The sequence below is a fragment of the Mesoplodon densirostris genome, chromosome 1, assembly GCF_025265405.1.
Source record: "Mesoplodon densirostris isolate mMesDen1 chromosome 1, mMesDen1 primary haplotype, whole genome shotgun sequence".
NCBI lineage: Eukaryota > Metazoa > Chordata > Mammalia > Artiodactyla > Ziphiidae > Mesoplodon > Mesoplodon densirostris.
Window position 1 is genome coordinate 167,114,111 of NC_082661.1, and position 12,372 is coordinate 167,126,482.

Genomic DNA, 12,372 nt, shown 5'->3' on the forward strand with positions numbered 1-12,372 from the left:
GGTTTGTTTATTAAAACATTTTTGGAATGAGGCAGGCAAGGAAAAAAAATTACTTAAGGCAATTAATGACAGACTCTACAAAACATTCTCCCATGACTCAATTTATCAAACTCATAGATGAGTACATCTCTTCAACTCTTTACAGTCCCTCCATCCCAACACCCCACCCATTCAGGAATCTCCAGCACAAACATCACTATGAACAAAAAAAGAAAACTGTGGAGAAAGTTCTTTTGAGATTGAAAAAGGTGAAGTGATTAATAACTAAAGAGATAATGATGTCAGGTTAAGAAGAGTCATAAAGGGCTTCCCTGGTGGCGCAGTGGTTGAGTCCGCCTGCCGATGCAGGGGACACAGGTTCGTGCCCCGGTCCGGGAGGATCCCACATGCCGCAGAGTGGTTGGGCCCATGAGCCATGGCCGCTGGGCCTGCACTTCCGGAGCCTGTGCTCCGCAACGGGAGAGGCCACAACAGTGAGGGACCCGCGTACCGCAAAAAAAAAAAAAGTCATGAAGCATGGAAGGGAAAGAAATGAAACCATGGAGCCGAAGAAAAGACATGGTGCCTAGAGTCAGAAGACGGTCTAGCTTCCCTCCTACTCTGTTCCCTTGGAACTGCATGAGTGCCTTCCATCATCAGAGTTTCAGCTTTCTCACCTGTAACAAGAGGATAAAATACCCACCTGAGGGGATAGTGTACCTAGTATTAAAAAATCTGTAAACATTAAAATTGAGATAATTTGGCAAAAACAATGCTCAGTTCAATTGACAAGGGAATAGAAAGTACCTAAAGAAATGTTGCACAGATAGAGGCTTTAAATACTTTTCTTTTAAAGAGAATACAATTTTCAGTCTTAAAGCAGCAATTAAGAAGTTCGGATTTGATTCTGAAGGCATGCCCAAGCAAAAACAAAATTTAATCCTAACATTAAAAAAGTGTTTCTCACATACATAGAAGCGGGTGGGTTGGAGTATAATTCAATTCTAGAATGCCCTTGGTTCTCTTTTTTTTTCAATTCGATTTAGCCAGACTTTTCAGAACACCTGCTCTGTGCTAGGAATGGCAAGGAATACAAGTAAGAAATGGTCCCTTCTCTCAAGTAATTCTCAGTCCCAAAGGGCTGGTGAGGCCAGCACATAAAGAGCTGGAATGGTAGACAGGCCCCTCCCACCTGTGTATCTGGACATTTTATTACTTTAAAGTCATTGAAGGTGTAGATTCCCATATTTATCCCTCAAGAGAGAACTTTGCCTTGGAAATTCTTACTCTATCTAGTGTGGTTGAGGACTGGGAAAACACTCTATTTCTGACATGTTAGAGTGAACCATGACCCAGACTAACAAATGATAGCAAAAGGGGTCCGAATAATCTGAATGGTTAAAACTGTATAAACGGAGACAACAGCAAACTAGATGCAGAGAGAAGTCTCCTTGAAATTGCCTCAAATTCAGAGCAGAGGTACTCTGGGCCAACATGTATAAGGCCCTGTACCCAATCTTGACTTTCTCAGACCTGTGCTGCTTTGATTTATTTTACATACAATGTAGTGTCAGATTTCACTGTGGGTGAGGGGATGCATTTAAAATCACTGACCAGTAACCTCACAGAGGCAAGGGTGTGGACCACATCAAAAACACCCTGCCAGCCTAACGCAAAAATAAGGCATGCTTCAGGGTATAACAGCAGAACATGTCCTTATTTTATTCACATGAGTGTGGCCTGCATAAACTCTACAATCTACAATGAAAATGATTTTCAGCTGTTATTTTAGAAGGAGACACTGCTTTTAGCATGGTGTGTCTGCAGAATGGCTTGAATTGTATGTCGTCAGGAATTTACTTAAATAACAATTATTATGTGTGTTGTGTGTATCACGAATGTCACAGATCTCACTGTCTTTGGGAACAAATGAGCTCATAGAGATATCAACTACCTGTCATGGATATGTAGCCCCACATGCTAGCGCAAGACCTCAGGCTCCTCTTCAAAGTCTCTTCCTGTCACTCCTGAGAGTTGTTAGGAAACGACACAGGTGTGCTTAAGAAAAATTCTGCTTGTTACCTCCTCTGTTCACTTGGGTGATGTCTGATGCCCCCAAGCCACTGTCCAGGGTGCTGCTTCTTGGTGATCTCGAAGCTGCAAAACACCAGAGGTGCTTAAATCCCAAGGGTCACCAAAGCCCTCATGAAAAAAGCCCCTTTGATTCTGTTTGCCATCTCTCTTTACAAGGTGGCCATACCTCATTTCTGAGTCCAGGCTGAGTATCAGACCGTGCTATCCTCCACACACCCCCCTTTTTTTTCTTCCTCTGATCCCAGGCAACTGTGTGTGAAACGGGAAGACTGGGCTACTGGCTCTGTGAGCAATCTCAGGAACTGTGCTGACTCCTTGTAAATTATAAAACTCTCAGGAGAAAACCCAAGTAACACTGGTTTAAATTATAGGATACTTATTATTAACAACAAATCTGGAAGAGTGTCCCAAGTTTGGTTCAGTGCCTCAACAACATCATCAAGAATCTGAGCTCTTCTTTTCTTTTCCATTTTGCCATCTTTAGCATGCTGGCTTTCACCATCTAACTTATTGCTTCAGTCTCAGGATGGCTACTGCAGTTCCAAGTAACATGTTCTCCTACTGCTGCCTACAAAGGCAGGGAGGGAGGAAATAAGAGTTCTCAATGACTGTGTATGTCTCTCTTTTTTGAGGAAAAACTATTTTTTTCCAAGAAGCCCCCAAGAAGAATACTCCATGCTACTTATTGCCTGAAGCTCTGTCACAAAACCACCTCTAGCTACAAGAGAGTCTGGCAAGAAGTAATTCAGTACTTTATTCTCAATCCTGGGAGAAAGATGAGGGAGCAGGATTGCTTATTGATGCTGCTGTATTGTCCAAAATGACTTCAGTGTAAAATTTTACTATGATATGAACACTTATAAATGAACTTCCCTGACTGATATTGGGGCCAATCAGACTACAAATAAACTAAAACCGTTAGAGTTAGGCAATATTCAGATCACTTACCATTCACACCGAGTTAATTGTGTGCAGTTTAAGACCCAGAATCTAAATTATAGTACTTCTCAATGTAGCAATTTCTCAGTATCATGATGCTATTTTAAAGCTAAAAACAAGTAAGAAGACCCACTTGTAAAAGAAGGCCTATGAGTGAAAGATTATGTGGCAAAAGCAAAATATCTGTAAATGTTATTGCAAAAAAAAAAAAAAAAGAAAGAAAAAATTGGTGACATGTGGGCTTCCCTGGTGGCGTAGTGGTTGAGAGTCCGCCTGCCGATGAAGGGGACATGGGTTCGTGCCCGGGTCTGGGAAGATCCCACATGCCGCAAAGCGGCTGTGCCCGTGAGCCATGGCCGCTGAGCCTGAGCGTCCGGAGCCTGTGCTCCACAACAGGAGAGGCCACAACAGTGAGAGGCCCGCATACCGCAAAAAAAAAAAAAAAAAAAAAAAAAAAAAAAAATTGGTGACATGGGAGGAAAGCAGCTTCTGCATAAATGATTTTCTTTTTTTTTAACATCTTTATTGGAGTATAACTGCTTTACAATGGTGTGTTAGTTTCTGCTTTATAACAAAGTGAATCAGTTATACATATACATATGTTCCCATATCTCTTCCCTCTTGCGTCTCCCTCCCTCCCACCCTCCCTATCCCACCCCTCTACGTGGTCACAAAGCACCAAGCTGATCTCCCTGAGCTATGCGGCTGCTTCCCACTAGCTATCTGTTTTACATTTGGTAGTGTATATATGTCCATGCCACTCTCTCACTTTGTCCCAGCTTACCCTTCCCCCTCCCCATATCCTCGAGTCCATTCTCTAGTAGGTCTGTGTCTTTATTCCTGTCTTACCCCTAGGTTCTTCATGACCATTTTTTTAAGATTCCATATATATGTGTTAGCATACGGTATTTGTTTTTCTCTTTCTGACTTACTTCACTCTGTATGACAGACTCTAGGTCCATCCACCTCACTACAAATAGCTCAATTTCATTTCTTTTTACAGCTGAGTAATATTCCGTTGTATACATGTGCCAGACCTTCTTTATCCATTCATCTGCTGATGAGCACTTAGGTTGCTTCCATGTCCTGGCTACTGTAAATAGAGCTGCAATGAACACTGTGGTACATGATTCTTTTTGAATTGTGGTTTTCTCAGGGTATATGCCCAGTAGTGGGATTGCTGGGTCATATGGTAGTTCTAGTTTTAGATTTTAAGGAACCTCCAGACTGTTCTCCATAGTGGCTGTATCAATTTACACTCCCACCAACAGTGCAAGAGGGTTCCCTTTTCTCCACACCCTCTCCAGCATTTATTGTTTCTAGATTTTTTGATGATGGCCATTCTGACCCGTGTGAGGTAATATCTCATAGTAGGTTTGATTTGCATTTCTGTAATGATTAATGATGTTGAGCATTCTTTCATGTGTTTGTTGGCACTCTGTATATCTCCTTTGGAGAAATGTCTGTTTAGGTCTTCTGCCCATTTTTGGATTGGGTTGTTTGTTTTTTTGATACTGAGCTGCATGAGCTGCTTGTAAATTCTGGAGATTAATCCTTTGTCATTTGCAAATATTTTCTCCCATTCTGAGGGTTGTCTTTTCGTCTTGTTTATGGTTTCCTTTACTGTGCAAAAGCTTTTAAGTTTCATTAGGTCCCATTTGTTTGTTTTTATTTTTATTTCCATTTCTCTAGGAGGTGGGTCAAAAAGGATCTTGCTGTGATTTATGTCATAGAGTGTTCTGCCTATGTTTTCCTCTAAGAGTTTTATAGTGTTTGGCCTTACATTTAGGTCTTTAATCCATTTTGAGTTTATTTTTCTGTATGATGTTAGGAAGTGTTCTAATTTCATTCTTTTACATGTACTGTCCAGTTTTCCCAGCACCACTTATTGAAGAGGCTGTCTTTTCTCCACTGTATATTCTTGCCTCCTTTATCAAAGATAAGGTATATGTGCATGGGTTTATCTCTGGGCTTTCTATCCTGTTCCATTGATCTATATTTCTGTGCATAAATGCCTTTCAATGAAGGGCTCTCTCTACCTAGAAACCACTCTATTGAAATTCTAGGTTATTCCCTCTCGTGGTACAAGCAGAAGTGAACATTAGAAATTACCTATTCTTCAATATAAGCTGCACTGCTTGGGGTGAAAGAAATATACTGCTGCCAAGTGATGTCCTAGTTTCTCCAGGCTCTTCCTAGAAGTTTCTGGGAACCAAGTAGTGCAGGATCTACCCAGCTCATTTTCTCTTCATTTCTATGATTACAACTCTGCTTCTTTTCCATTTTATGTGGCCTTCCCTGCAGCATCTCCTTGCCATCTTTTTGTTGTTGTTGTTTTTGCAGTTTTCTTGAAGGCATAGTGACATGTACAAGACAAGCATATATATCAGAATAAGACAGCTACAATATTAAGTCCTAGAGATCCAACTGAAGATCATAGTAGGGCCTGTCTCTATCCACCATGGAAGGAAACAAGTTGTCCCTATGGATGCAGATGAGGAATTAGGATCAAGTAATAGACCTAGGAAGAATATCAAAAACCATATGTCAGAGACCCACTCATCTGGGAGCAGAGCCAGTGAGGGGCAGAGCACGGCCATCTAGTGAATAACCAGCAGGTCCACTGCAGAGGCTGTTAACAAGAAGGGGTCCTGGGGAAGGGGCTGACAGGTCTGTTACCAGGACTTAAGCCTGAGATAAGCGCTATGCAGTGGAAGGAGCAAGGCCATGAACCCTGGAACGAAGTGGGTGTCACAGCAAGGAGAAGCCTTCAAATGGGAAACTGAGTTACATGTTTGATAAAGAGGGGAAAAGACAAAGACTGAACTAAAAGAGTGGTTCTCAAATAGCTCAAAATACCTTTGAGTTTTCATCCCTCGTCTCAAAAATTCACAAGACTGTGTAGGTATTCCAAAATATACGTCTGCAGATACACCAGAAATACAGCTACACGTGCAACAACTCCTACAGAACAACTACTGAATGCTGGCAGAAGACCCCAGACCTCCCAAAAGGCAAGAAACTCCCCACATACCTGGGTAGGGCAAAGCAGAGAGATTCCCGCACAGAGGAGCGGTGCCGAGCGGCACTCACCAGCCCGAGAGGCTTGTCTGCTCCCCCGCCAGGGCGGGCGGCGCTGGAGCTGAGGCTCGGGCTTCGGTCAGAGCGCAGGGAGAGGACTGGGACTGGCGGCGAGAACTCAGCCTGAAGGGGGCTAATGTGCCACAGCTAGCCGGGAGGGAGTCCGGGAAAACTCTGGAGCTGCCGAAGAGGCAGGAGACTTTTTCTTCCCTCTTGGTTTCCTGGTGCGCGAGGAGAGGGGATTAAGAGCGCCGCGTAAAGGAGCTCCGGAGACGGGCGCGAGTCGCGGCTGAAAGCGCGGAGCCCAGAGACGGGCGTGGGACGCTGGGGCTGCTGCTGCCGCCGCCAAGAAGCCTGTGTGCGAGCGCAGGTCACTGTCCACACCGCGCTTCCGGGAGCCTGTGCAGCCCGCCACTGCCGGGGTCCCGGGATCCAGGGGCGGCTTCCCTGGGAGAACGAACGGCGCGCCCCGGGCTGGTGCAACATCACGCCGACCTCTGCCGCTGCAGGCACGCCCCGCACTCCGTGCCCCTCCCTCCCGCCCGGCCTGAGTGAGCCAGAGTCCCCGAAGAGGCTGCTCCTTTAACCCTGTCCTGTCTGAGCGAAGAACAGACGCCCTCCGGCGACCTACACGCAGAGGCGGGGCCAAATCCAAAGCTGAGACCCAGGAGCTGTGAGAACAAAGAAGAGAAAGGGAAACCTCTCCCAGCAGCCTCAGAAGCAGCGGATTAAAGCTCCACAATCAACTTCATGTACCCTGCATCTGTGGAATACATGAATAGACAACAAATCATCCCAAATTGAGGAGCCAGGAGTCAGTGCTGTGCCTCTGAGGTGGGAGAGCGAACTTCAGGACACTGGTCCACAAGAGACCTCCCAGCTCCACATAATATCAAACGGCGAAAATCTTCCAGAGATCTCCATCTCAACACCAGCACCCAGCTTCACTCAACGACCAGCAAGCTACAGTGCTAGACACCCTATGCCAAACAACTAGCAAGACAGGAACACAACACCACCCATTAGCAGAGAGGCTGCCTCAAATCATAAAAAGTCCGCAAACACCCCAAAACACACCACCAGACGTGCACCTGCCCACCAGAAAGACAAGATCCAGCCTCATCCACCAGAACACAGGCAGTAGTCCCCTCCACCAAGAAGCCTACACAATCCACTAAACCAACCTTAGCCACTGGGGACAGACACCAAAAACAACGGGAACTACGAACCTGCAGCCTGCAAAGAGGAGACCCCAAACACAGTAACATAAGCAAAATGAGAAGACAGAAAAACACACAGCAGGAGAAGGAGCAAGATAAAAACCCACCAGACCTAACAAATGAAGAGGTAATAGGCAGTCTATCTGAAAAAGAATTCAGAATAATGATGGTAAAGATGATCCAAAATCTTGGAAATAGAATAGACAAAATGCAAGAAACAGTTAACAAGGACCTAGAAGAACTAAAGACGAATCAAGCATCGATTAAAAACACAATAAATGAAATAAAAAATACTCTAGATGGGATCAATAGCAGAATAACTGAGGCAGAAGAACGGATAAGTGAGGTGGAAGATAAAATAGTGGAAATAACTGCTGCACAGCAAAATAAAGAAAAAAGAATGAAAAGAACAGAGGACAGTCTCAGAGACCTCTGGGACAACATTAAACGCACCAACATTCGAATTATAGGGGTTGCAGAAGAAGAAGAGAAAAAGAAAGGGACTGAGAAAATATTTGAAGAGATTATAGTTGAAAACTTCCCTAATATGGGAAAGGAAATAGTTAATCAAGTCCAGGAGGCACAGAGAGTCCCATACAGAATAAATCCAAGGAGAAATACACCAAGACACATATTAATCAAACTGTCAAAAATTAAACACAAAGAAATCATATTAAAAGCAGCAAGGCAAAAACAACAAATAACACACAAGGGAATCCCCATCAGGATAACAGCTGATCTCTCAGCAGAAACTCTACAAGCCAGAAGGGAGTGGCAGGACATACTTAAAGTGATGAAGGAGAAAAACCTGCAACCAAGATTACTCTACCCAGCAAGGATCTCATTCAGATTTGATGGAGAAATTAAAACCTTTACAGACAAGCAAAAGCTGAGAGAGTTCAGCACCACCAAACCAGCTTTACAACAAATGCTAAAGGAACTTCTCTAGGCAAGAAACACAACAGAAGGAAAAGAACTACAATAACGAACCCAAAACAATTAAGAAAATGGGAATAGGAACATACATATCAATAATTACCTTAAATGTAAATGGACTAAATGCTCCCACCAAAAGACACAGACTGGCTGAATGGATACAAAAACAAGACCCATATATATGCTGTCTACAAGAGACCCACTTCAGACCTAGAGATACATACAGACTGAAAGTAAGGGGATGGAAAAAGATATTCCATGCAAATGGAAACCAAAAGAAAGCTGGAGTAGCAATTCTCATATCAGACAAAATAGACTTTAAAATAAAGACTACTAGAAGAGACAAAGAAGGACACTACATAATGATCAAGGGATCAATCCAAGAAGAAGATATAACAATTGTAAATATTTATGCACCAAACATAGGAGCACCTCAATACATAAGGGAAATATTAACAGCCATAAAAGGAGAAATCGACAGTAACACAATCATAGTAGGGGACTTTAACACCCCACTTTCACCAATGGACAGGTCATCCAAAATGAAAATAAATAAGGAAACACAAGCTTTAAATGATACATTAAACAAGATGGACTTAATTGATATTTATAGGACATTCCATCCAAAAACAACAGAATACACATTTTTCTCAAGTGCTCATGGAACATTCTCCAGGATAGATCATATCTTGGGTCACAAATCAAGCCTTGGTAAATTTAAGAAAATTGAAATTGTATCAAGTATCTTTTCCGACCACAATGCTATGAGACTAGATATCAATTACAGGAAAAAAGCTGTAAAACATACAAACACATGGAGGCTAAACAATACACTACTTAATAACGAAGTGATCACTGAAGAAATCAAAGAGGAAATTAAAAAATACCTAGAAACAAATGACAATGGAGACACGACGACCCAAAACCTATGGGATGCAGCAAAAGCAGTTCTAAGAGGGAAGTTTATGGCAATACAATCACACCTTAAGAAACAGGAAATATCTCGAATAAACAACCTAACCTTGCACCTAAAGCAATTAGAGAAAGAAGAACAAAAACATCCCAAAGTTAGCAGAAGGAAAGAAATCATAAAAATCAGATCAGAAATAAATGAAAAAGAAATGAAGGAAACGATAGCAAAGATCAATAAAACTAAAAGCTGGTTCTTTGAGAAGATAAACAAAATTGATAAACCATTAGCCAGACTCATCAAGAAAAAAAGGGAGAAGACTCAAATCAATAGAATTAGAAATGAAAAAGGAGAAGTAACAACTGACACTGCAGAAATACAAAAGATCATGAGAGATTACTATAAGCAACTCTATGCCAATAAAATGGACAACCTGGAAGAAATGGACAAATTCTTAGAAATGCACAACCTGCCAAGACTGACTCAGGAAGAAATAGAAAATATGAATAGACCAATCACAAGCACTGAAATTGAAACTGTGATTAAAAATCTTCCAACAAACAAAAGCCCAGGACCAGATGGCTTCACAGGCGAATTCTATCAAGCATTTAGAGAAGAGCTAACACCTATCCTTCTCAAACTCTTCCAAAATATAGCAGAGGGAGGAACACTCCCAAACTCATTCTACGAGGCCACCATCACCTTGATACCAAAACCAGACAAGGATGTCACAAAGAAAGAAAACTACAGGCCAATATCACTGATGAACATAGATGCAAAAATCCTCAACAAACTACTAGCAAACAGAATCCAACAGCACATTAAGAGGATCATACACCATGATCAAGTGGGGTTTATTCCAGGAATGCAAGGATTCTTCAATATACGCAAATCAATCAATGTGATACACCATATTAACAAGTTGAAGGAGAAAAACCATATGATCATCTCAATAGATGCAGAGAAAGCTTTTGACAAAATTCAACACCCATTTATGATAAAAACCCTGAAGAAAGTAGGCATAGAGGGAACTTTCCTCAACATAATAAAGGCCATATATGACAAACCCACAGCCAGCATCGTCCTCAATGGTGAAAAACTGAAACCATTTCCACTAAGATCAGGAACAAGACAAGGTTGCCCACTCTCACCACTCTTATTCAACATAGTTTTGGAAGTTTTAGCCACAGCAATCAGAGAAGAAAAGGAAATAAAAGGAATCCAAATGGGAAAAGAAGAAGTAAAGCTGTCACTGTTTGCAGATGACATGATACTATACATAGAGAATCCTAAAGATGCTACCAGAAAACTACTAGAGCTAATCAATGAATTTGGTAAAGTTGCAGGATACAAAATTAATGCACAGAAATCTCTGGCATTCCTATATACTAATGATGAAAAATCTGAAAGTGAAATCAAGGAAACACTCCCATTTACCATTGCAACAAAAAGAATAAAATATCTAGGAATAAACCTACCTAAGGAGACAAAAGACCTGTATGCAGAAAATTATAAGACACTGATGAAAGAAATTAAAGATGATACAAATAGATGGAGAGATGTACCATGTTCTTGGATTGGAAGAATCAACATTGTGAAAATGACTCTACTACCCAAAGCAATCTACAGATTCAATGCAATACCTATCAAACTACCAATGGCATTTTTCACAGAACTAGAACAAAAAATTTCACAATTTGTATGGAAACACAAAAGACCCCGAATAGCCAAAGCAATCTTGAGAACGAAAAATGGAGCTGGAGGAATCAGGCTCCCTGACTTCAGACTATACTACAAAGCTACAGTAATCAAGACAGTATGGTACTGGCACAAAAACAGAAAGATAGATCAATGGAACAGGATAGAAAGCCCAGAGATAAACCCACGGACATATGGTCACCTTATCTTTGATAAAGGAGGCAGGAATGTACAGTGGAGAAAGGACAGTCTCTTCAATAAGTGGTGCTGGGAAAACTGGACAGGGACATGTAAAAGTATGAGATTAGATCACTCCCTAACACCATACACAAAAATTAGCTCAAAATGGATTAAAGACCTAAATGTAAGGCCAGACACTATCAAACTCCTAGAGGAAAACATAGGCAGAACACTCTATGACATAAATCACAGCAAGATCCTTTTTGACCCATCTCCTAGAGAAATGGAAATAAAGAGAAAAATAAACACATGGGACCTAATGAAACTTAAAAGCTTTTGCACAGCAAAGGAAACCATAAACAAGACCAAAAGACAACCCTCAGAATGGGAGAAAATATTTGCAAATGAAGCAACTGACAAAGGATTAATCTCCAAAATTTATAAGCAGCTCATGCAGCTCAATAGCAAAAAAACAAACAACCCAATCCAAAAATGGGCAGAAGACCTAAATAGACATTTCTCCACAGAAGATATACAGACAGCCAACAAACACATGAAAGGATGCTCAACATCTTTACTCATTAGAGAAATGCAAATCAAAACTACAATGAGATATCATCTCACACCAGTCAGAATGGCCATCATCAAAAAATCTAGAAACAATAAATGCTGGAGAGGGTGTGGAAAAAAGGGAACACTCTTGCACTGCTGGTGGGAATGTGAATTGGTACAGCCACTATGGAGAACAGTATGGAGGTTCCTTAAAAAACTACAAATAGAACTACCATATGACCCAGCAATCCCACTACTGGGCATATACCCTGAGAAAACCATAATTCAAAAAGAGACATGTACCAAAATGTTCACAGCAGCCCTATTTACAATAGCCCGGAGATGGAAACAACCTAAGTGTCCATCATCGGATGAATGGATAAAGAAGATGTGGCACATATATACAATGGAATATTACTCAGCCATAAAAAGAAATGAAATTGAGCTATTTGTAATGAGGTGGATGGACCTAGAGTCTGTCATACAGAGTGAAGTAAGTCAGAAAGAGAAAGACAAATACTGTATGCTGACACATATATATGGAATTTAAGAAAAAAATGTCATCAAGAACATAGGGGTAAGACAGGAATAAAGACACAGACCTACTAGAGCATGGACTTGAGGATATGGGGAGGGAGAAGGGTAAGCTGTGACAAAGTGAAAGAGCGGCATGGACATATATACACTACCAAATATAAGGTAGAGAGCTAGTGGGAAGCAGCCGCATAGCACAGGGAGATCAGCTCGGTTCTTTGTGACCGCCTGGAGGGGTGGGATAGGGAG